Source organism: Gorilla gorilla, chromosome 7, assembly GCF_029281585.2.
Source record: "Gorilla gorilla gorilla isolate KB3781 chromosome 7, NHGRI_mGorGor1-v2.1_pri, whole genome shotgun sequence".
In the NCBI taxonomy this organism is placed as follows: domain Eukaryota; kingdom Metazoa; phylum Chordata; class Mammalia; order Primates; family Hominidae; genus Gorilla; species Gorilla gorilla.
In genome coordinates, this window is record NC_073231.2 from 95,233,258 (window position 1) to 95,260,148 (window position 26,891).

Consider the following 26,891-nt stretch of genomic DNA (forward strand, 5'->3'; position numbering starts at 1 on the left):
TCTGAATATATATCCAAAGAAACTAAAATCAACATGTCAAAGGGTTAGCCCTTTCATATTCATTGCAGCATTATTCACAATAACTAAGATATGGAATCAACCTAAATGTCCATCAGTTTCTGAATGTATAAAAAAATGTGGTATACACACACAACGGAATACTGCTCAGCCATAAAAGGGGGAATTTCTGTCATTTTCAACAATACAAATTAATCTGAGGTACATAATGCTAAGTGAAATAAGCCAGACACAGAAAGACAACTGGTATCATTTATACATGGAATCTAAATAATTTGAAATCATAGAAGTAGCAAGTAGAAGGACCACAACTTACCAGCGGCTGGGAGTTTTGGTTATGAAGAGAAAGGGAACGGAGAGTTGTTGATCAAAGTGTAAAAAGTTTCAGATAGACAAGAGGAATAGATTTTGAAATCTATTGCACAATAGGGTAATTGTAGTCAATAATAATGTATGGTTTATTTCAAAATCACTAAGATATTCAGTTTCAAATGTTTCACCCTAAAAAAAGATAGGTAAGTGAGGTGACGAGGTGATTAATATGTTAATTGGCTTGGTTTACTCATTCCACTTTGTATACATATATCAAAACATCACATTGTACTTCATAAATGTATACAATTATAATTTGTCAACCAAAAAGAATAATAATAATTTTTTAAGAAGCTCTGGTGTTTGATCTTTTCAGAAGGGGAAAGTTCATATGGGATGCACTGATGTCAAGCTTTCCCTGCAATATCAATTTAAATTTTCCAAGAATGAGAAGTCACTTATTTTTTATTTCCATAGGAAGCAAAAACAGTGAGACCAGATATAAAGACTCAAATGTTATCATGCTATTATCAGCAGAGTACACAGAGAAAGAAAAAGAAATCTTTGTTTTTAATTTAGGAACTAAGAACAGAGGGATATATTAGCAGAAAGCCATACATTTCAAGATATATGAGTGCAACCCTGAGTCAAAACTGCTTGAGGTCACTGGGCATGGCTTTAAAATCTGGCTGTGTCAGAATCACCTGTGGAGCTTGTTAAAATTAGAGATGCCTACGTATACCCCAGACTTCCTGCATAATCCTTGGGGATGAGGTCCTTGAATCAATATTTGCATCAGGCTTTCCAGAGTGGCTCTGGTGCACCAGGAGCTTTAGCACCCAGAGATCTAGGGCAAGACCTGAAACTATAGACAACATTTGGAAGCTGCAGTCAGGGCTTTAAGAACCTTAACATCCCCAGAGATGGTCACTCCTAAATGAAAAATAAGTTAGAGCCATCCTCAACTCTAACTGGAAATAGGTTTCTTTCTCCCTAATTCTTTTTTCAAACATGGGTTTTAATTTTCTCATACATAACTGATCAACACTATTTTTAGTCTTGCTCTTTTGGTGGCAAATGGGGACTAATTCAATTTACTTCAACGAGATGGGAGTTTATTTTAGGAACATATGTCGACCAGACCTGAAACTTGATAACACTAAAGGACTACATCTAAAGCAGCTCTAAGAACCACTCACACAGGATTGCTCTCTCAGGCATCTCAGTTTCTATCAACTGGGGAGAAAGGCAGAGATGAAGGACTATGGGGTATAAACTTGACTCCCTAGAAACCATGGTTGGAAATGGGCAGTTTTCATTAGAAGGGGAAGTGGGTGGTAGGATAAAGTGGGTATTTCTACTGCAAATACTTATGCTGCTTTTTGCTAAGTATTTCTTTCACTTAACATAATTCAGTAGGGAACTGGATCAGGTTTCTTCCTTATATCTTCATAAATACTTGAAGACTGAATCCTGTTTATTTTTTTCCCTAAATCTTCCTCAGACTCACTTTACTCCACATGCATCTTTCCTGCTGGTGCATGAGAACTTTTTTCTTTAAATGGCCTTTAACAATTCCCCATTCAAGAGACTATACTTAAGCAATTCAAACTTACTTGAGTGCCAGAAGCACATGCCAGGGTAGATTGTAAAGTATTTGAATGCAGTTTCCTCCACCACTTTCCCTAAACACCTGCAGAGCTTAGGAGAGCTCTGAACGCAACGTAAACATGCTCAAACAATATTAGAAGTGATAAAGGAGGTCTGTAGGGATAAACTGACCCTAGTTAATGGTGAAACATGAATATAAACCAGGTCTTCTGCCTCTGTAAGATCCTCCTACTTCAAATTATGTATGGGACTTAAAACTGATTTGGGTAAATCATCAAACTTACAGGGCTTTGATCAAATCATATGATACTTGTAGATTAGAGGATAAACAAATTTTAGTAAAAGAGTATTTGATTCAAATACTCCAAAGTATATTTAAAAGTAAACAGGTTTTTTGGCATCTTAAATAATTTAAAATTTACAAGCCCAACTAATTTTTAAACTATTTACAGCTTAAAATACAGATTAATTTACTGTCTTGCTCTTTAAACATTTTCTTTTAAACTGATATTGTTTGAATCTCTTTATCATACCTTGCCCTCTAATATTCTCAGAAAATCAAAAAATATTAACAAATTCAGCCTAACCTCATTTCTTCAACCAATTATTGTTCTGAGTTTATAAGTGAGAAGCGACAATGATGAATATGGTTTGAGGCCTGAAGGTACCCACTGTCTATTGGGGAAACAAACACATAAATAGGTAATTACACTATAATGTGGACAGTGCAATGCCAGATACCTATGGCTATTATGCAAGCACTGCACAGGGGACACTTGCCCCAACCTGCAAAGGTCAGTGAAAGCATCCAGAAGTAAAAGATGTGAAGCTGAATCACATGACTGCCCCATGCCCAGTACCTAACCAGCCTTAACAGCTTCATGTCTCAACGGCCATCAGCAAGTCCTGGTAAATACGTCTTGGCTTCAAAAACCTCTATCTCACCTGCAAGCACTCCAATTGAAACCACCATTTCTCACACAGACTACTACAATAGCCTCTTGGCAATTTTCCCCACTTCCATTTCTTATTTCTGTCCATTTAGTTTGCATATGGCATCCAGAGTAACATCATGTTACAGATCTGTTTAATTATTTCATGACTTCCCATCTCATATTTAGTTCCAAACAAACAACTTTCTAAGAAAAGCTCCTGATTGATCTGGGTCCCTGTCTCCCTCTCCAGTCTCAGCTCAATCTAAGTTCCTCTCTCACTACTCTCCAGTGCACTGACTCTATTTCTCAGACACAAGCTCTATACTCCTTCAGGGCTTTTGCAACATGCTGTATTCTCTGTTTGGAATTATACTCTTCTTTCCTTGGCTGGCTACTTTTCATCTTTCAGGTCTGAAGTTAAATACCTCTTCTTTAGACATTTCTGATGATATGAAATAAACCTCCCTTGTTATTTATTTTCACTCTCTGTCTCTTGTTTATAGCTTTGTAGCCCCTGTTACCAGTTGACTATTATAATGATAGCTTGTTTACTGCTTTCTGCCTGCCTTCTCACCAGGTTATAATTTGCTTCATAAGGGCTTAGGCCAAGTCAGTTTTGTTCATCAATGTACACCGGCCACCTAGTAGAATACAGCCTCAAAACTAGGCATTCATTAAGTATTTGTTGCATACGTGAATAAATACATACACTCTGTGATCTAGCAAATCAAAACTACTCACTTTTTTTTCCATTGACTTCACTGGTATTCTTATATTTTTCAAGAAGACCATCTACCCAGCCACTAACTCTGCTTATAGACGGAGTAATTTCAAAATTTATTTTCCATCTTGAATTCTTCTCTAATTTCTCAAAAATGATTCATCATTCTTTCCTTTGAATGTGCATAAGGATTTTTGCTTCTCTTAGGGCTAATGTTTGCATTATATGTTTTTTGCATAATTGTCCTGTGCCCCTTAAAGCCAGGAACCATGCCTGGCCACCTTATTTCTACCATAGAGCCAGGCAATGTTCACTAACAGTGATTATTCTGTAAAAGTGATGAGTGAACCAATTAATAAAATAATTTTTGAACAAGTTTAAAGAAGAGGTATTTGGGTAGTACAATTTAAAGATGAAACCTGAATATGGTTCTGAAATCTTTTAGGGTATGTGCTAAATGAACTGTGTCACCTCTTATTTTCTGTATCCACTCTTAATGTTGTTATCTTTATCACACTGTGGCCTTTCTCAGTGAAGCTGTCAAAATCCAGCTGGGCTGGTCAGCAAGATGTTGATGTTGCTCTGACACCTTGTCAACAATGACACTCCCTGTATCTGCCATTAAAAAAAAAATCAGTGTTATATGGAAGGTAGAACTATATCAAGAATAATATGAAGAAATTATTCTTAAGAAGAGTTTTTGAAATATTTGAGAACAGCCCAACACAGATAAGATTGTTTAAATTTCTCTGATGACTTTCACATAATTTTCTTATCTCATAATTACTAAACTCAAAATTCAATAACTAGAGATGTTAAGAGATATTAGCTTTAACATTAGCAGAAACCTCAAAAAAGGACTTTAATTAAAGAGTCCTGTAGCAATGTGCTGGGTACACATTTTCGACATAATTCACCTACCATATACAGCTGAAAATCCAATTTATACAACTTATGTTTCATAAAATAAAAATGCTAGCCAAAGTTATTTATAGCACAATGAAAGTTGTTAAAAGTCTAAAGCACGATAGTGACCTTTACATTATCCCAGAAAAGGCAATTTATTTCATAGACTATTGAATATAGAAACCATTTTCAGATACATCTAGTTTAAGTGGTAAAATTGCAGAAAATTACACATACAGCATGATAGCTTTTTTCCTACTCTAAGAAAACTACCTAAGTGCCTTCAAACTCTAAAATCGCTGCTCTTTTAGAATTAATGGTTTCCTAAATTACCATAAGCTGTCAACTTTTACAACCATTTTTGATTATTTTATGTTTAATACATATTTATTGGGGACCACTAAATTTAACATAAACTATAAGAGCTGTGACACTGGCCCTAAACAAACTTCATACAATAGCACCTAGCCTTGTTCTACTGAGAGGAGAGAGGAAAGAGAAGTAAGAGAGAAAAATATCCCTTCACGAAATCATCATTAAAGGCGGCCTCAAGGAAGACATGACCCAGCACCGACAGCTTCTAGCCCCTTAAGAGTTTTTCATCTCGAAATTTTATACTCTCTAATTTTATTAACTATGCTGTGCTATATACTTTTCCTCATAATTCTTTAGAATTGTGATTCGTGAATTTCATAGGTATTCTATACTGAGCTTGAACAAATCTCCCTGTTAATCCTTTATTATGTTTGTGATTGTATATACTTTGATCTTCCTTATACATCAGCACTTGATCTTTTAGACTGGAGTTCAATATTTCTAGTTCATCATTTAAAGAGTTTAAGAATCTCAGCCTCCTTGATCATTTAAATTGTCCTTCCTGTGAACTTCCTAGGTCTTTTAGTTATGGTCCTTTTTAACTCTGTCAAAGCCAGGTTTTTCCTTCTATTTGGGATCTAACATTGTTAACATGCTGACATTTAAAGATTTATGCAGCATGCAGAAATCAATGAAAAATCACATAAGATCTGAGAAATTGTCAATAAAAATCAACCAAGGGCTTATTCTATAGCTATGTAGGCTGCTAATATCTACCTGATAGTCAAGTCTCATCTGAGTCAAAACACCTCTCAACCTAAATACATCTCTTCTACTTACCAAATACTGTGTCTGAAATTCCTAGTGTTATAAACACTCCTTAAAATGCAAACAACTTACCAATCTAGGAGAGAAAGACTGTTAATACATTGTAATCTAATTAGAGGATATTACATCCTTCTGCCTGGAGATACTGGTGTGTCAGCCAGGTAGAATTTAACAGAATAAATGATATTGTTTGGATGTTCATCCCCTCCAAATCTCATGTTGAAATGTGATCCCCAATGTTGGAGGCAGAGACTGGTAGGACGTTTTTGGGTAATGGGGATGACTCCCTTATGAATGGCTTGGTGCCCTCCCCATGGTAATGAGTTCTCACCCTCATAGTTCAGGCAACAGCCTGGTGTTGAAAGGGTTCTGGCATCTCCTCCTCTGTCTCTCTTGCACCCTTTTGCTATGGGACATGTTGTTCCCCCTTCACCTGCCACCACAATTGAAAACTTCCTGAGGCCGTCTTCTGGAGCAGATGCCAGTGCCGTGCTTCCTGTACAGCCTGCAGAATCATGAGCCAAAATAAACCTCTTGTCTTTATAAATTATCCAGTCTCAGGTATTCCTTTAGAGCAACACAAATGGACTAACACAGTAAGTATGTAAAGAAATGGCTAAGTTTAAGGAAATATTTATGAAAGTAAGTCTAGGTAGGATTCTTAGGAGATAATGTGTAGTCAGGTGCAAGCATCCAGCAAATATAGAGCCTTGAAGGTGGGCACCTAAATAAGAGGAAAAAGCCTGGAATAGCAGATGCAACTAGATTTAAAATTAGCCCCAAATAAGCATTTGCACTTAAATGGCATAGTTGTATTAGAGAAACATTTTCATCCATAAGAGATTAATTTCAAGTAGCTGCATAAATGCAAATGACAATTAACTTTAATCTTGACGGCTAACTCACAAATTGGCAACATTTTAGAAATTCATGAAATATAAGTTCAATTAAAAAGGCATACAACTAGATTATTAAGAAAAAATACTTGTAAAAATCATACTTATTAAGCAAAGATATGCAAATTAAGACATAAATAATCTATCAGAGTGTCAACAATTTTAAAAATGTTATCTTAAATGTAGCAGCAATACAGCTGGTAGAAATAGAAACCGGCACAAACTTTCTGGGAAACAATTTGGCAATATATACCAAGGTCCTAGGTAATATATATACCATCAGAGGAGAGTCTGTTTTAGAAATCTGTCCTTGGCAAACAAAGATGCAAAAAGGATTTCTTACTAGCTTTATTTGTAGCAAGAAGAACTATAAAATAGATATAGTTATATAGATATATCTGAATGGTCAGAAACACTATGATTAAAAGAGCAAAGAATATTATACAGCTGTTGGAAATCATTTTTATAAATATATAATGGTATGGAAAAATAGCTATGAATCTTAAGAAAAGTGTGGAAGTAAATATTAAATCTTATATGAGGCTTTTTACAGGGTAGTAGAATTATACTTTTTATACTTTATTGTATTCTCTTCAAAATGATGTATTCCTTATATATTTTGGAAAATAACACACTTTTAAGAAACGTAAGACTCTAAAGGTGGACTTCTTAGGCCTTAATAGTCATTGCAAAGTACTTTCAAGAAAGTTGAATCCAGATAGAAAAATGAAAAGAAGACACATGAAGGCTGTGTCAGGGTATAACTTTTCTCAAAGCCTGAAACCACCTGAAGCACAATTTTATTTTTAATATTTTACAATGTTGAATGCTGAGCGTATGATTTTGAAAGACACATCCTTCTTAGGGAACAAAAACTTTAAAGAATATTAACTAGCATTTATTGAATACTAAATGTTTTACCTGTATTAATTTAGCCTCATAATCCTGTTTTTACAGAAGAGGAAACTGCAAACCACAGAGGCTAAATAAACATGGTTGCCAATAAATAATAAACACCACATCAAGCCATAGAGCCAGAATTGGAGCCCAGGTAGTTAGACTTCAGAGTGTGTGCCTTTAACTCATTAAACTATTCCACATCTCTGGCAGGATCTTGCCACTTGAAGCTTCTGATCTATTATTCCTTCATTTTCACTGAATTCACTACTTGCAATGGGCAGTGATTTATTTTTGACTTATTTATTTTCCTTGACTAAATCATCAGGGCTACAAATTTCCTGTTCCCTACAACAATCTTTTAGCCCATATCACTTTCATCAGAAGTTTACTAGTAAAGGAGTCCATGGTAAGGGGATAGAAAAGGGACCTAAAAAAGGATATTTAATTATTATTAACTAGTTTTTGAATGAGTTTCGGGTGACCGTAGCAATCAGTTCTTTCCTTGAGTTTGCAGACAGATAGGGGTGATTGGCTTCTCCATGAAACCATGCACAGAGCCAAGACAGAAAATTGCTTTCCCACCATCATCTAGTGTATGGCCAAGAATCTAGGATTCCAGGTATAGTTAAAATTTTAATAAAATCCGTATTCCTTATATAGCTTCAATGCGATGGTTGCTTTAAGATTTTTGAATTGTAAAACTGTCTGCTTCACTTCATCTTCCAACTGGACAAAACAAAACCTTCCAATAACCAGGAATCCGCCATTTTATGGCTTTATAAAAATTCAGTTGTCAACAAATTCTCCATCAAAAGCTCTCCTCAACTACCCTATTGCACTTTAAAATAAATCAGAAGAGCATTCTACTTCAAATAAAAAGCAGATTGAATATGCAATAAATTCCTTCTTTTATGACAATTTTCCCTGGAGCTGTGTTTATTAATACCACTGAGATACTGCAAACGTTTGTTGTGAGATCAAAAAATGGAAGAGTTGATAGTGACCACATAAAGCTTTGTTTTCCCCTGTTTGAACTTACAGGAGAGAACGTTGTGATATTTAAAAAGTAAAACAAAAGAGAGAGGACAACTGGCTAGTCAATTATTTAAGAAAAAGATCATAATGTCCTTTCCTCAGAACTTTCAGAACAAAAACAAAAAGGGGAAAAAGAAGAAAAAAAAAACAAATAAAATTCTAGCTAGATTAAAGATATAAATTTTAAAAATAAAACACAAATAATAGAAAAGTCATGGGCACAGTATTTTATAAGTTTCAGATAGAGAAAGCTGTCCTAAGTATGATACTAGCCCAGAAGGCCAAAGATTGTTTTACTACAAACAAGTACAAATTTTATATCGCAACAAAATCAAAATACAAAAAACAGGGCAGAAAAAATAAAATATTTTCAACACCTGTGAAATACATGGTGTAATGTACAGTGTGTGAAAGCCACTTAACAGTAGAATTGGGAAAAGTAGGATGGAGAAAACTGACTTTGATATTTTACTAAATGATCTCCTGAAATAGAGTTTTTACAAGCATATATTTTTCTTAGAATTCAACAGGAAGGAGAGAAGTGAAATAGGTAAGAAAAAAAAGAAGAGTGTGGAAAAATAAATTTTAAAAACTTTATATTTTCTATAAATATCAAGATTGTCACAGTCTAATATCCTCAGTCATCTAGTAACTAAGAGGCCACAATGATTTCCAGCTGCAATCACATCTGAATTCAATCAGCAGGCACCAAATTTGGTACTATTGCTATTCAGAAGTTAGCAGATGCATTTTGCTCTTTAGAATTTAAACTGAGAACCAAACATTTTCACTCCCAATGCTAGTCAAAGTTCACCACAGATCTTTGTCATAAAGATACATTAGCATAAACTATTACAATTAGGATTCAAATAGAGCAAGTAAGCTTCTTTCATTCATTTCCCCACGATGGTGCATCTTTTATTTTTCATTTTGCAAAAAATCAATCTCAAATCACACTTCTCAGAAAAACAATTGGATTCTAAACTTCAGAATCAATATTGAAAAGGTAACAAATGTATGCAAGGATTAAATACAGAACTACAGAATTTGTAATCTCAGATCATAGTCCAAATTTTGTAAATAGAGTATATCCATTACAAAGACTGTCCTGTGGGGAAGTGTAAAGAAATTAGTTGATGACAACTCATTCTGTTTGAAAAATTTTCCTCTCCTTGTCTACCTACTTTTCCTACTTTTCTTACAAAAATATCAAGTTTCCAAAACAAACAACATTTTTATCTTAATTTATCTTTACTCTTATCTTAACTCTTAAAAAAGGTAAAAAAAATTAACTTACATTTTGATTCATATGTAACTCATTATATTTACTTTAAAATTATAATCATAGGAGATCAATACTGTCTTGGACAATCCAGGATTTGTGATCCATGGATCAATGCTTATTTCTTCTTGGTTAAGTAATTATTTCCTCTAATTTTCAACTTTTCCAAGAAATACTTCTTGTACAAGGTAGATATAAGATGGATTAAGAAGAAAAAGTCTGAGGACTGATTTAGCTATGTAAATAAATTTTAATTAAATAAGGGCTAATTTTATAATACTACTGCTGCATCATCTAATTTTGGTTACATTGAACCAAGATTTCAAACTAAAGTGGCTATAATACCTTAAAATGTAGTCCAATGCCAAGTATTTAGTTTCTATACTTCTTTTCTGGAAGGAATGGTGAAGATTATTGGCTATCGCCTTATCACACTTACCAGAAACTTCTGAATTCAATTTACCTCTCAAATGTAGGCTTCCCTATTTGTTTTGTATTTTCAAAACAAATTTTCACCCATTGAGAAATTCAGATATATCATTCCCACTAGTATCTAAATGGTAGCTAAAACTCCTTCTTTTAAACAAGAAAATTTAGATTAAAAACTGAAATATCCCATCGCTTGATATGGCACCTGGTCAAATATAAGATTTTGGTTGGAATTTTTTTTTCCACTCTGTTGGAAAGTGTCTAACATTGTAACAGACACTTCCTTTGAACTCTTGCCCAGAACTGGATTGCTAAAAAAAAAAAAAAAAAAAAAAGATATTAAAGCACCACTGACTTTGAATACTTTTTGAATACTTTTCCTTGGAGACCATACAACATGTTGAGGGATTTTTGGGGGGAGTGGGGGCGAGGGGAGTAAGATATGTTCTTTGCTTAGACCAGGATGTGTTGATCCGCTTATGTAAAGAAGTGTTGACACCAGGAAAAAGCCATCAAATGATGCAAACCTTCTGACGTTAGTGAAAGCCATCCATCCAATCACGTTTGAATTGACTGACTAAAGATATCAAGCTACTTTATCTGTTTATTCTTAGACTGACAAATTTAGAACAATGAACTACCACATTTCATCATTCATCAATAACTTATTATAATTAAAAATAATACTGAGAACTGCGAGAGATCAATAAGGCCTGATTTCTCTCCTGGAGGAGTTCCTACTGTATAATCTACCACCATTCTAACCTTCCTTAGCAGTGCTCATATGAATCCAAGAAAGGAAAGGGAAAAAGCTGTTTTCAGGGATACCCTTGTCAAACAGTTATCCCTTACCTTGATGTTTCTCTGTATTAACTTAGTTCAATTTTCCCAAGTAATGTATTTCATTCAAATACTAGACATTTGCTCTCCTTTCAAGTTGGCCAAATCAGTCCTATCAACTGAGTAAGAGCTGCCTGTATTTATGGGATACCCCTCCTAAAATAATAAAACTTTTGATTCTCAGGTTGAGATAGGTTTGCTTCAGCATCTGCAGATTTGCTCTGAGAAATAACTGGTAGTTGTTTTTTGAGACAGTATGTTTTTTAAGTGCTCTCATCACAAAAATGATAAGTATGTGAGGCAATATATGTGCTAACTAGTGTGGTTCAGCCAATGTATAAGTGTTTCAAAACATGTTGTATACCATAAATACATTCAATTTTTATTTGTCAATTAAAAACATAAATAATAATAATATAAAATAATCTCAATGGTGTAATGAAAAAAGACTTCTTTTGGTTGAGGAGCGGAAGGAGGCTTCAAGCTACATGCTGTTATATTTTAAGGAAGAAAAGAACTATTTATTCATCACCAGACATCTGATACAAACTATTTCACATAATCCTCTGATTAGTCTTAGAGATAGAAATATTTGTCCAATGTTGGAGGGGAAACAATGAAAATTAAAGTGATAAATGGCTTGCCTGAGGAATTCTGGCATCCAAACATACATCTCTCTTGTTAAAAAACTTATTTTATTGCTATTATACCACATGACGTGAAAATTAAACAGCAGGTATAAATATATGTATTTTGGAACCATGCCCCATGAGATTATAAAGCACAGGTAATGAAAATTGTCCACTTAAGAAAATAAATTCTGGGCCAGGCACGGTAGCTCAATGCCTGTAATCCCAGCACTTTGGGAGGCCAAGGCAGGTGGATCATTTGAGGTCAAGAGTTCGAGACCAGCCTGACCAACATGGTGAAACCCTGTCTCTACTAAAAATACAAAAAAATTAGCCAGGCATGGGGGCGCACAACTGCAGTCCCAGCTACTCTACTCAGGAGGCTGAGGCAGAAGAATCACTTGAACCTGGGAGACGGAGATTGCAGTGAGCCAAAATTGTGCCACTGCATTCCAGCTTGGGTGACAGAGCAAGACTCTGTTTCAAAAAAAAAAAAGAAAGAAAAGAAAAGAAAGGAAGGAAGGAAAGAAAGAAAAAAAAGAAAAGAAAAGAAAAGAGAAATTCTGAGTTTACTTACTTGTTAGGTAAAGAAACAGGATATACACTCGAGTAAAGAAAATTTTTAAGTAGCTCATTTAGAAGAAGATATCACAAGAGTGGATATATGCAAGAAATGGGTGGAGATCCATGAGCTTAATGTTAATTAAAAAAAATGAAAGTTTGCATTCTGTATGAATGATATGAGTCCCATAAATATGTGCACTGTTGGCCAGGCACAGTGGCACATATCTGTAATCCCAGCACTTTGGGAGGCCGAGGCGGGTAGATCACAAGGTCAAGAGATCAAGACCATCCTGGCCACGGCCAACATGGTGAAACTCCGTCTCTACTAAAAACACAAAAATTAGCTGGATGTGGTGGCATGCTCCTGTAGTCCCAGCCACTCAGGAGGGTGAGGCAGGAGAATCGCTTGAACCCGGGAGGCGGAGATTGCAGTGAGCCAACATCACGCCACTGCACTCCAGCCTGGCGACAGAGCGAGACTCCGTCTAAAAAAAAAAAAAAAAAGTACACTGTTGGTTAAAATCACTCCTTTGTTCATGCATCAGAAAAGAGTCTTCAATTGGGTTCAGTTAAGGTGGAACTTTCCACAAGACGGGAACTCAAACTTTGTGGTCATTTCACAGCTTCAGATGGTTAGAACCAGCTGTGGTAAAATGCAGTAGAGTATTCAGTTTTCTACTTTGTTGGTTTCTTTTAGTGTTCTCTTTTTTGTAACTGTAAATTGCTAAAGTATAATTGGATGTATTTATGGGGTACAAAATGATGTTACGATTTATGACTAGGGAATAGAATGGTGGTTAGTCACCAGAGACTAGGGAAATCGGGGGAATGGAGAGCTGATGGTCAAAGGGTACAAAGCCTCAGTTAGGCAGGAGGAAAGAGTTTTTCATTGTAGGTTTTTTTTTTAGATATATTGCACAGTGTAGTGAATATAGTTAATAATCGTGTATTATTTAAGAAACTTTTTGGTTTTTAAATATTTATTAAAGATTTATTTAACATATCATTGAGAAGCCAAGCAAGATGGCAAATCTAGTTCAAACGAGAGACACGAATTTAGAGCCACTAAAAGAAAGATGCCTGGGATAAAATTGCCAAACTAAATACAAAACTGGTTAATGCTCTCTAGGGCAATGCACTGTACAGTTTACATTGTAAACTTTTCTGTAAGCATTTACATTCCTACTGCAAAAAATTATTTGCATTATTATCTATTAGACAATGATGAATTGCATCATTATTTTTTCTATAAGTTAACAACTAGCCTTACAGAGGTATAAATATCCTAATGGAAGTATGTTAAACTAACACACATAATCCTGAAGAACTAGACAACCTTTAGGTAGGCCTATTAGATAATTCTCCAGTAGAACATTTAAAATATATGCAATTATCTTTTTGCCTATTTGCAAATATTAGCTCTTTATTTCTTTACATTTCTCCTCTGTGATTAAAAAAATGATCTTCAAAGATTAATGTTGATCACAAAAATGCTAGATGGTTTTCCAGCTTGCTTTATAGACATAAGTGTTGTAAAATTTGTTAACATGCTTAAACTTCCCTGTGATATGTTCAGCACATCTAAAGCCATAGGTTGACACGCAATTACTAAGTGCAGAAAATTATCTTCTATCTGGAGATTTTATAAGGAATCTAGGATGCTATTTATAATAGTCTCCATCACTTTAGAGATCTTTCTCTTTCTCTTTCTTTCTCTCTCTCTCTCTCTCTCACTCTCTCTGCAAAGCCTAGAAAACAAAACTCAAGAAATTCATAGGCATCAGTTTTGCCTGCATTATCTATAAATTTGAGTATATTATCTTTTCAAGGTCCCCATACTCAGCTAAAGTTTCTGGCCTGCCAAGAAGGGATTTCTCTTACCATCTGTAAGGCAGAGACCCTATGAGCCACACAACTGTACCTGATAAGTTTCTTGGGAGGGCTTTATAAACAAACGTCCTGCATATGAAATATAATTCTGGCTTAAATGAAAGTATGAGATTTACTCTCAAATATGATACCTCAATGCAAAATTGATTATTTGATTTATGTTCTGATAACAAGGAAGACAAATTCTTACTGAATCTATGCAAATAATAACATTATCAATAAAATTACAGAGTTTCAGGAGAAGCATTTCTTTCAAAATTCTGAAGGGTCAGTAAAAATAGATATCATTTAGAGAATATTTCATAATAAGTATGAAAAAAGTCTAATTTGAGGGTTAGAGACAAATTGAGGTGAAAAATACTTCCTCATACATCTAGTAGGAAATAGAATATTAAAAATGATAGCAAAAAAAATTCCAAAACAATCACAATTACATGTATCTCATTATTTTATTCAATTCTATGTAATTAAGTCTTGCCTCACTGGATCTTGGCTCTGCAGTACACTGTATACATTTCTGTGCTTCTGGATAATAAAGGGGTCCCAGTAGTTGTTTTCACGTCATTTCTGAAGCATGTGCATTATAGTTTACTTCTCTGGGTATCAATAGTAAATAGAATTTTGTATAAACTTTGTTATGCAGGCCTAACTCTTTATTTAAACAAAATTTCTAGATTGGAGCTTAGAGCAAAGTCTTCAGGTAAAGATCAGAGGAAAGACATTTCCTGCTGATGATAAAATTGAATGGTTGTATTTTTACTTAACCAACCATATCAAAAGTCTTTCCAAGTGCTCATTAGTGTCTTATGTGTGTGTATGCACATCATTTTTAATGTTCATATAATATGCATGAAAATAGACCACATGTTGGGCCAAAAAACAAGTACCAATAAATTTTAAAGGACTAAATCAAATATATTTTCTGATAACAACAGAATTCATTTAGAAATAAGACCCATAAGAAAAACCCTAAATATTTTAAAATCATATCACACACTTGTAAATAACTTGTTAAGAAATCATAAAGAAAAATTAAAATATTTTAACTGAATGAAGTAAACACATAGCATATCAAAATTTTTCATATACAGTTAAATATAGGCTTAAAGGAATAATTATAGGTTAAATGTCTTACACAATAAAAGAAGTGAGGTCTAAACTCAATAAGGTAAGCCTCTTCTTTAAGGAGCTAGGAAAAGAAAAGTATATTGTACCTGTGGTATGCAGACATAAAGAAATAGTGAAAATAAGAGTAGATACCAATGAATTAAAAGACACACCAAAAAATGAAGAAAAAATCGGTTATTTTTTAAAATTAATAAAATGGACAAACCTTGATCAGACTAATCAATAAAAAAGATAAAAAGGTAATATAAATTACTAATATAAGGGATGATAAAGGAGATGTCAGAAGATATTTGACAGACATTAGAAGAATACAGATTGAGTACTTCCTATCCAAAATGCTTCAGACCAGAAGTGTTTTTAATATCACATTTTATGTTTCATATACTCCTTATATTCACGGCCTGAAGGTAATTTTATACAACATTTTTAATAATTTTGTACATGAAACAAAGTTTTGACTGCATTTTGACTGTAACTCATCACATGAGCTTAGCTGTGGAATTTTTCCACTTGTAGTGTCATGTCAGTGCTCAAAACATTTTGGATTTTGGAGCTTTTGGATAAGGGATGTCCAACCTGAAATAAGACAGTACCATGAACAACTTACAGCAAATACATTCAACAAAATTGATAAGTAAAAGAAAAGAAAACACTATCCACGAAATTTATGAGAAACACATCATTCTGATTTTTACAAAAATTAGACAAAGATGTTACAAGGAAAGAAAACAGTAGATCAATATCCCTCAAGAGCATAGATGCAAAAATCCTTAACAAAATATCAGCATATCAAATCCAGCAATATATGTAAAAGATAAAGCATCACAAGAAATGGGAATTTATTCCAAAAATGCAAGATTTTTAACAGCTTAAAATAGAATATAATTTACAATACGGATTAAAAGTATAAAAAACAGATGATCATCTTGTATGCATAAGCCATTTTATAATATTCATTCATAATTTAAAAAGTCTTAAGAAACTATGATTAGAAAGTAATACTTTCAATCCAATTTAAAAAAGACTGAAAAATTTACAGTTAATGTCAAACTTAATGATGAAAGACAGATAGCTTTCCCACTAAGGACAATTAACAAGGCAACATCATCTACTCTCACTAATTCTATTCCACTTCTTACTGAAGATCCTAGCCAGTCCAAAAAGAAGGGATGGGAGGGGAGAGCAAGCGAGAGAGAGAGAGACAGAGAGAGACAGAGAGAGGGACAGAGAGAGAGAGACAAGAGACACAGAGAGAAAGGAGGGAAGGAAACAGGAGGGAGGTCAGATTGAAAAAGAAATACATTTTCTTCAGTCAAGATAATAATGTTTATAAAAATCCTGGCTGGGCACAGTGGCTCACGCCTATAACCCCAGCACTTTGGGAGGCAGAGGCAGGTGGATCACTTGAGGTCAGGAGTTTGAGAACAGCCTGGCCAAAGTGGTGAAATCCTGCCTCCACTAAAAATACAAAAAATTGGCCGGGCTTAGTGGTAGGCACCTGTAATCCCAGCTACTCAGGAGGCTGAGGCAGGAGAATGGCCTGAACCTGGGAGGCAGAGCTTGCAGTGAGCCGAGATCGTGCTACTGCACTCCAGCCTGGGCGACAGAGCAAGACTGTCTCAAAAAAAAAAAAAGCCTACAAAATCTAACAAAGAATTAGAACTAATAACTGAATATACCTGAGTCATAGATACAAGGTCCATATTCAAAGGATTGTACTTCTTTTTTAATATTTGTTTTAATAAACAGATATAAAATAGAATTGCCAAATTACTATTTACAGTACCATCAAAATCATAAAACATTTAAGAAGTAAATTTGATAAATTTAGTGTTTTAGTCTGTACAGTCTAAAAACCTCAGTAAACTAAGTGGCTTATAAGCAACGAACATTTATTTCCTCACAATTCTGAAGGCTAGAAAGTCCAAGGACAAGGTAGCAGTAGATTTGGTGTCTGCTCAGGGCCTATTCATCACAGAAGGCAGCTTCTAGCAGGGTAGCTCTCTGGGGTCTTTGGAGTCTCTTCTATAAGGACACGAATCCCATTCATGAGAGCCCTACATTTATGACTTAATCATATCCCCCAAAGACCCTCCCCCTTAATAAAATCAAATTGGGAATTAGGTTCCAACATATAAATTTGGGAGTGGGGGACATGAGCATTTGGACCATAGCATATAGAACCTACAAAACATTGTAATATTACAGAATACTGGAAACTGGGTAACTTGTGAGGAAAATACATGTATTTCTTAGAGTTATGGAGGCTGAGATGTCCCAGGTCAGGAGCCAAATCTGATTAGACCCTTCTTACTGGTGGGAATTCTGGAGAGTCCAGAGGTGGTGCAGGGCATCACCTGGCAAGAGAGCTAAGCATGCTATCATGCTTGCTCAGGTCTCTCTTCCTCTTCTTATAAAGCCACACCGTTTCCTTCTATAACTCAGTAATCCATTAACCCATGAATTAATTAATCTGTTTATAAGGGCAGAGCCCTCATGATCCAATCACCTCTTACATGATCTACCTTTAAATATTGCTACAATGGGGATTAAGTTCTCAATACATGAAATTTGGGGAACATATTCAAACCATAACACTTTTTTTTTTTTGAGACGGAGTCTCACTCTGTCACCCAGGCTGGAGTGCAGTGGCACAATCTCGGCTCACTGCAACCTCTGCCTCCTGGGTTCAAGCGATTCTCCTGCCTCAGCCTCCCAAGTAGCTGGGACTATAGGCGTGTGCCACCATGCCCAGCTAATTTTTTGTATTTTTAGTAGAGATGGGGTTTCACCATGTTAGCCAGGATGACCTCGATCTCCTGACCTTAAGATCTGCCTGCCTCAGCCTCCCAAAGTGCGAGGATTACAGGCGTAAGCCACCGTGCCTGGCCCATAGCATGTAATTTTAAGACTTACAATAGTAATTAAAACAGTGTTGTACTAGTATAAGGATGAACACACATAGCAATAAAATGATAGAAAGTCCATAAAAAGACATATATATATACATTATTATAAGTATATATGTACATGTATGTATCTGCTATATAAAGGTGTTATATATTTAATATGCAATTATATATATTTATATATTTAATATATGTTATATAATTTAATATATGTAAAATTAACTTTTTGACAAAAAGTACTGAGGAAATTAAATAGCAAAGTATTTTTAAAAAGTGGTATTAGAACAACAGAATGTCCATATGGGAAGAAAAGGGGAAACTTAGTTTACTTCTACCTTTACATCTGCCTTATATTATATACAAAAATTCACTCAAAATGGCTCATAAACAATATAGTTTTTATAGTTATTTTACATAAAACTATAAAACTTTTAGAATAAAACATAGGAGAAAATGTTCGTGACTTGGAATAAGCAAAGATTTCTTAGGAAACAAAAATCCCACAAACCTTAATAAAAATAATTGACAAACTCTAGCAAAATTAAACTTCAGCAAAACACAAATCCTAAAAAAAATTGATAAAATTGGGAGGTGGAGCCAAGATGGCCAAATAGGAACAGCTCCAGTCTATAGCTCCCAGCGTGAGCAATGCAGAAGACAGGTGATTTCTGCATTTCCAACTGAGGTACCATGTTCATCTCACTGGGGAGTGTCAGAAAGTGGGTGCAGGACAGTGGCTGCATGGCACCGAGCAAGAGCCGAAGCAGAGCAAGGCATCACCTCACCCGGGAAGTGCAAGGGGTCAGGGAATTCACTTTCCTAGTCAAAGAAAGGGGTGACAGACAGCACCTGGAAAATCGGGTCACTCCCACCCTAATACTGTGCTTTTCCAATGGTCTTAGCAAATGGCACACCAGGAGATTACAGCCCGCGCCTGGCTTGGAGGGTCCTATGCCCACAGAGCCTCGCTGATTGCTAGCACAGCAGTCTGAGATCAAACTGCAAGGCGGCAGGGAGGCTGGGGGAGGGGCGCCCACCATTGCCAAGGCTTGAGTAGGTAAACAAAGCAGCAGGGAAGCTCGAACTGGGTGGAGCCCACCTCAGCTCAAGGAGGCCTGCCTTCCTCTGTAGACTCCACCTCAGGGGGCAGGGAATAGCCAAACAAAAGGCAGCAGAAACCTCTGCAGACTTAAATGTCCCTGTCTGACAGCTTTGAAGAAAGTAGTGGTTCTCCCAGCATGCAGCTGGAGGTCTGAGAACGGACAGACTGCCTCCTCAAGTGGGTGCCTGACCCCTGAGTAGTCTAACTGGGAGGCATCCCCCAGTAGGGGCAGACTGATACCTCACACGGCCCGGTACTACTCTGAGACAAAACTTCCAGAGGAACGATCAGGCAGCAACATTTGCTGTTCACCAATATCTGCTGTTCTGCAGCCTCTGCTGCTGATACCCATGCAAACAGGGTCTGGAGTGGACCTCCAGCAAACTCCAACAGACCTGCAGCTGAGGGTTCTGACTGTTAGAAGGAAAACTAACAAACAGAAATGATAAACACACCAAAACCCCATCTGTACGTCACCATCAACAAAGACCAAAGGTAGATAAAACCTCAAAGATGGGGAAAAAACAGAGCAGAAAAACTGGAAACTCTAAAAATCAGAGTGCCTCTCCTCCTCCAAAGGAACACAGCTCCTCACCAGCAATGGAACAAAGCTGGATGGAGAATGACTTTGACGAGTTGAGAGAAGAAGGCTTCAGATGATCAAACTACTCCAAGCAAAAGGAGGAAGTTCGAACCCATGGCAAAGAAGTTAAAAACCTTGAAAAAAATTAGACGAATGGCTAACTAGAATAACCAATGTAGAGAAGTCCTTAAAGGACCTGATGGAGCTTAAAACCAAGGCACAAAAACTATGTGATGAATGCACAAGCCTCAGTAGCCGATTCGATCAACTGGAAGAAAGTGTACCAGTGATGGAAGATCAAATGAATGAAATGGAGTGAGAAGAGAAGTTTAGAGCAAAAAGAATAAAAAGAAACAAAAAAAACCTCCAAGAAATATGGGACTATATGAAAAGACCAAATCTACGTCTGATTGGTGTACCTGAAAGTGATGGGGAGAATGGAACCAAGTTGGAAAACGATTCGCAGGATATTATCCAGGAGAAATTCCCCAATCTACCAAGGCAGGCCAACATTCAAATTCAGGAAATACAGAGAACGCCACAAAGATACTCCTCGAGAAGAACAACTCCAAGACACATAATTGTCAGATTCACCAAAGTTGAAATGAAGGAAAAAATGTTAAGGGCAGCCAGAGAGAAAGGTCAGGTTACCCACGAAGGGAAGCCCATCAGACTAACAGCTGATCTCTCGGCAGAAACTCTACAAGCCAGAAGAGAGTGGAGGCCAACATTCAACTTTCTTAAAGAAAAGAATTTTCAACCCAGAATTTCTTATCCAGCCAAACTAAGCTTCATAAGGGAAGGAGACATAAAATACTTTACAGGCAAACAAATGCTGAGAGACTTTGTCACCACCAGGCCTGCCCTAAAAGACCTCCTGAAGGAAGAACTAAACATGGAAAGGAACAATAGTACGAGCCACTGCAAAAACATGCCAAATCGTAAACACCATCGAGGCTAGGAAGAAACTGCATCAACTAACGAGCAAAATAACGAGCTAACATCATAATGACAGGATCAAATTCACACATAACAATATTAACTTTTAATGTAAATGGGCTAAATGCTCCAATTAAAAGACACAGACTGGCAAATTGGATAAAGAGTCAAGACCCATCAGTGTGCTGTATTCAGGAAACCCATCTCACATGCAGAGACACACATAGGCTCAAAATAAAGGGATGAAGGAAGATCTACCAAGCAAATGGAAAACAAAAAAAGGCAGGGGTTGCAATCCTAGTCTTTCATAAAACAGACTTTAAACCAACAAAGATCAAAAGAGACAAAGAAGGCCATTACATAATGGTAAAGGGATCAATTCAACAAGAAGAGCTAACTATCCTAAATATATATGCACCCAATACAGGAGCACCCAGATTCATAAGGCAAGTCCTTAGAGACCTACAAAGAGACTTAGACTCCCACACATTAATAATGGGAGACTTTAACACCCCACTGTCAACATTAGACAGATCAACAAGACAGAAAGTTAACAAAGATATCCAGGAACTGAATTCAGCTCTGCACCAAGCAGACCTAATGGCATCTACAGAACTCTCCACCCCAAATCAACAGAATATACATTCTTTTCAGCACCACACCACACCTATTCCAAAATTGACCACATAGGTGGAAGTAAAGCACTTCTCAGCAAATATAAAACAACAGAAATTATAACAAACTGTCTCTTAGACCACAGTGCAATCAAACTAGAACTCAGGATTAAGAAACTCACTCAAAACTGCTCAACTACATGGAAACTGAACAACCTGCTCTTCAATGACTACTGGGTATATAACGAAATGAAGGCAGAAATAAAGATGTTCTTTGAAACCAATGAGAACAAAGACACAACATACCAGAATCTCTGGGACACACTCAAAGCAGTGTATAGAGGGAAATTTATAGCACTAAATGCCCACAAGAGAAAGCAGGAAACATCTAAAATTGACACCCTAACATCGCAGTTAAAAGAACCAGAGAAGAAAGAGCAAACACATTCAAAAGCTAGCAGAAGGCAAGAAATAACTAAGATCACAGCAGAACTGAAGGAGATAGAGACACAAAAAACCCTTCAAAAAATCAATGAATCCAGTAGATGGATTTTTGAAAAGATCAACAAGATTGATAGACCACTAGCAAGACTAATAAAGAAGAAAAGAGAAAAGAATCAAAGAGACAAAATAAAAAATGATAAAGGGGATATCACCACCAATCCCACAGAAATACAAACTACCATTAGAGAATAATATAAACTCCTCTATGAAAATCAACTAGAAAATCTAGAAGAAATGGATAAATTCCTCGACACATACACCCTCCGAAGACTAAACCAAGAAGAAGTTGAATCTCTGAATAGACCAATAACACGCTCTGAAATTGAGGCAATAATTAATAGCTTACCAACCAAAAAAAGTACAGGACCAGATGGATTCACAGCCGGATTCTACCAGAGGTACAAGGAGGAGCTGGTACCACTCCTTCTGAAACTATTCCATTCAATAGAAAAAGAGGGAATCCTCCCTAACTCATTTTATGAGACCAGCATCATCCTGATACCAAAGCCTGGCAGAGACACACCAAAAAAAGAGAATTTTAGACCAAAATCCCTGATGAACATCGATGCAAAAATCCTCGATAAAATACTGGCAAACCGAATCCAGCAGCACATCAAAAAGCTTATCCACTATGATCAAGTGGGCTTCATCCCTGGGATGCCAGGCTGGTTCAACATATGAAAATCAATAAACGTAATCCAGCATATAAACAGAACCGACGACAAAAACCACAAGATTATCTCAATAGATGCAAAAACGCCTTTGACAAAATTCAACAATCTTCATGCTAAAAACTCTCAAAAAATTAGGTATTGATGGGACGTATCTCAAAATAATAAGAGCTATCTATGATAAACCCAAAGCCAATGTCATACTGAATGGGCAAAAACTGGAAGCATTCCCTTTGAAAACAGGCACAAGACAGGGATGCCCTCTCTCACCACTCCTATTCAACATAGGGTTGGAAGTTCTGGCTAGGGCAATCAGGCAGGAAAAGGAAATAAAGGGTATTCAATTAGGAAAAGAGGAAGTCAAATTGTCCCTGTTTGCAGACGACATGATTGTATATCTAGAAAACCCCATCGTCTCAGCCCAAAATCTCCTTAAGCTTACAGGCAACTTCAGCAAAGTCTCAGGATACAAAATCAATGTGCAAAAATCACAAGCATTCTTATACACCAACAACAGACAAACAGAGAGCCAAATCATGAGTGAACTCCCATTCACAATTGCTTCAAAGAGAATAAAATACCTAGGAATCCAACTTACAAGGGATGTGAAGGACCTCTTCAAGGAGAACTACAAACCACTGCTCAAGGAAATAAAAGAGGATGCAAACAAATGGAAGAACATTCCATGCTCATGCTCATGGGTAGGAAGAAACAATATTGTGAATATGGCCATACTGCCCAAGGTAATTTATAGATTCAATGCCATCCCCATCAAGCTACCAATGACTTTCTTCACAAAATTGGAAAAAAACTAGTTTAAAGTTCATATGGAACCAAAAAAGAGCCCGCATCGCCAAGTCAATCCTAAGCCAAAAGAACAAAGCTGGAGGCATCAATCACGCTACCTGACTTCAAACTATACTACAAGGATACAGTAACCAAAACAGCATGGTACTGGTATCAAAACAGAGATATAGACCAATGGAACAGAACAGAGCCCTCAGAAATAATGCCACATATCTATAACTATCTGATCTTTGACAAACCTGACAAAAACAAGCAGTGGGGAAAGGATTCCCTATTTAATAAATGGTGCTGGGAAAACTGGCTAGCCATATGTAGAAAGCTGAAACTGGATCCCTTCCTTACACCTTATATAAAAATTAATTCAAGATGGATTAAAGACTTAAATGTTAGACCTGAAACCATAAAATCCTAGAAGAAAGCCTAGGCAATACCATTCAGGACATAGGCATGGGCAAGGACTTCATGTCTAAGACACAAAAAGCAATGGCAACAAAAGCCAAAATTGACAAATGGGATCTAATTAAACTAAAGAGCTTCTGCACAGCAAAAGAAACTACCATCAGAGTGAACAGGCTACCTACAGAATGGGAGAAAATTTTTGCAATCTACTCATCTGACAAAGGGCTAATATCCAGAATTACAATGAACTCAAACAAATTTACAAGAAAAAAATAGACCACCCCATCAAAAAGTGGGCGAAGGATATAAACAGACGCTTCTCAAAAGAAGACATTTATGCAGCCAAAAGACACATTGAAAAAATGCTTATCATCACTGCCCATCAGAGAAATGCAAATCAAAATCACCATGAGATACCATCTCACACCAGTTAGAATGGCTATCATTAAAATGTCGGGAAACAACAGGTGCTGGAGAGGATGTGGAGAAATAGGAACACTTTTACACTGTTGGTGGGATTGTAAACTAGTTCAACCATTGTGGAAGCCAGTGTGGCGATTCCTGAGGGATCTAGATCTAGAAATACCATTTGACCCAGCCATCCCATTACTGGGTATATACCCAAAAGATTATAAATCATGCTGCTATAAAGACACATGCACTCGTATGTTTATTGCAGCACTATTCACAATGGCAAAGACTTGGAACCAACCCAAATGTCCAACAATGATAGACTGGATTAAGAAAATGTGGCACATATACACCATGGAATACTATGCAGCCATAAAAAATGATGAGTTCATGTCCTTTGTAGGGACATGGATGAAGTTGGAAACCATCATTCTCAGCAAACTATCACAAGGACAAAAAACCAAACACCGCATGTTCTCACTCATAGGTGGGAATTGAACAATGAGAACACACGGACACAGAGTGGGCAGCATCACACACCAGGGTCTGTTGTGGGGTGGGGGGAGGGGAGACGGATGGCATTGGGAGATATACCTAATGTTAAATGATGAGTTGATGCGTGCAGCCTACCAACATGGCACATGTATACATATGTAACTAACCTGCACATTGTGCACATGTACCCTAAAACTTAAAGTATAATAAAAAAAATAAAAATTTTTAAAAAATTGATAAAATTAAACTTCAGCAAAATTAGCACTTCATTGCTTTAAATGATAACATTACATAAATAAAAAGGTAACTAGAGAATGAGAAAAATTATTTATAATATGTACAGCTGAAAAAGAACTGTATCTAGAATACATTAAGAACTCTTACAATTCAATAAAAAGATGATCAAGCCAATAGTCTAGTTTTCTGCTGTGGTATCTCTGCCAGATTTTGGTGTTAGGCTGATACTGACCTCGTAGAATGACTTACAGAGGAGGCCTTCCTTCTCATTTTTTAAAAAATAGTTTCAGTAGGATTGATAACAGTTCTTCTATGTATATCTGGTAGAATTCTGCTGTGAATCTATGTGGTCCAGGTCTTTTTTTGTTTGTTTTGTGTTTGTTTGTTCGGCTCGGTTTGGTTTGGTTTGATTGTTATAATTTTTATGACTGATTCATTTTCAGAGCTTGATATTGATCAATTCAGGGTGTCAAAGTCTTTCCAATTCAATATTGGGAGATTGTGTGTTTCCAGGGATGTATCCACTTCCTCTAGATTTTCTAATTTCTGTGCACAGAGCTGTCAAATAGTATTTTCTAAGAATCTTTTGTACATCTTCGGGATCAGTTGTAATGTCATCCTTGTCATTTCTGATTGTACTTACTTGGATCTTCTCTTTTTTTCTTTGCTAATCTAGCTACCAGTCTATCATCTTGTTAATTTCTTCAAATAACCAACTATCGATTTAATCAATATTTGTGTGGATTTCTGCATGTCAATTTCATTCAGTTCTTCTCTAATTTTAGTTATTTCTTTTCTTCTGCTGGCTTTGGGGTTGGTTTGTTCTTTGTTTTCCAGGTCCTTTAGGTGTAAAATTGGATTGTTAATTTGAGATCTTTCTAACTTCTTGATGAAGGTATTTAGTGCTGTAAACTTTCCTCTTAACACTGCTTCAGTTGCATCCCAGGGATTTTGTTGTGTCCTTGTTTTTATTAATTTAAAATGTTTTTATACTTCTGCCTTAATTTTGATGTTCACTCAGGAGTAATCAGGAGCACGTAGTTTAATTTGTATGGATTTGTATGGCTTTGAAAAATCTTTGTGATATTGATTAAGAGTGTTCTTGGTATGATTTTAATTTTTTTGAATTTATCGAAACTTGCTTCATGAGACAACATGTGGTTGATCTTAGAATATGTTCCATCTGCATATGAGAAAAATATATATGCTGCGGTTGTTAGCTGGGATGTTGTGTAGATGTCTGTTAGGTCCAATTAATCAACTGTTGAGTTTCAGTCCAGAGTTTCTTTGTCAGTTTTCTGCTTCAATGATCTGTCTCATGCTCATTGGGATATTGAATTCTCCCATTATTATTGTGTAGCTGTCTAAGTCTTTTCATATGCCAAGAGGAACTTGTTTTGTGAATCTAAAAAATTGACAAGTGGGACCTAATTAAACTAAAGAGCTTCTGCACAGCAAAAGAAACTATCAATAGAGTTAAGAAACTACCTATAAAATTGGAGAAAATATTTGCAAACTATGTATCTGAGAAAGGTCTAATATCCATAATCCATAAGGAACTTAAACAAATCAACAAGCAAAAAACAACCCCATTTAAAAAATGGGTAAAGGGCATGAACAGACAATTCTCAAAGATGACAACACACAAGTGGCCAACAAACATGAAAAAATAATCATCATCACTAATTATCAGAGCCATTCAAACCAAAACCAAGATTAGATAGCATCTCACACCAGTCAAAATGGCTATTACTAAATAGTGAAAAAACAACAGATGCTGGTGAGGCTGTGAGAAAAGGGAATGCTTATACACTGTTGGTGGGAATGTAAATTAGTTCAGCCACTGTGGAAAGCAGTTTGGAGATTTCTCAAGGAACTTAGAACCACCATTTGACTCAGCAATCTCAATACTAGGTATATGCCTAAAGGAAAATAGATCATACCAAAAAGACACATGTACTCATACATTCATTACCATGCT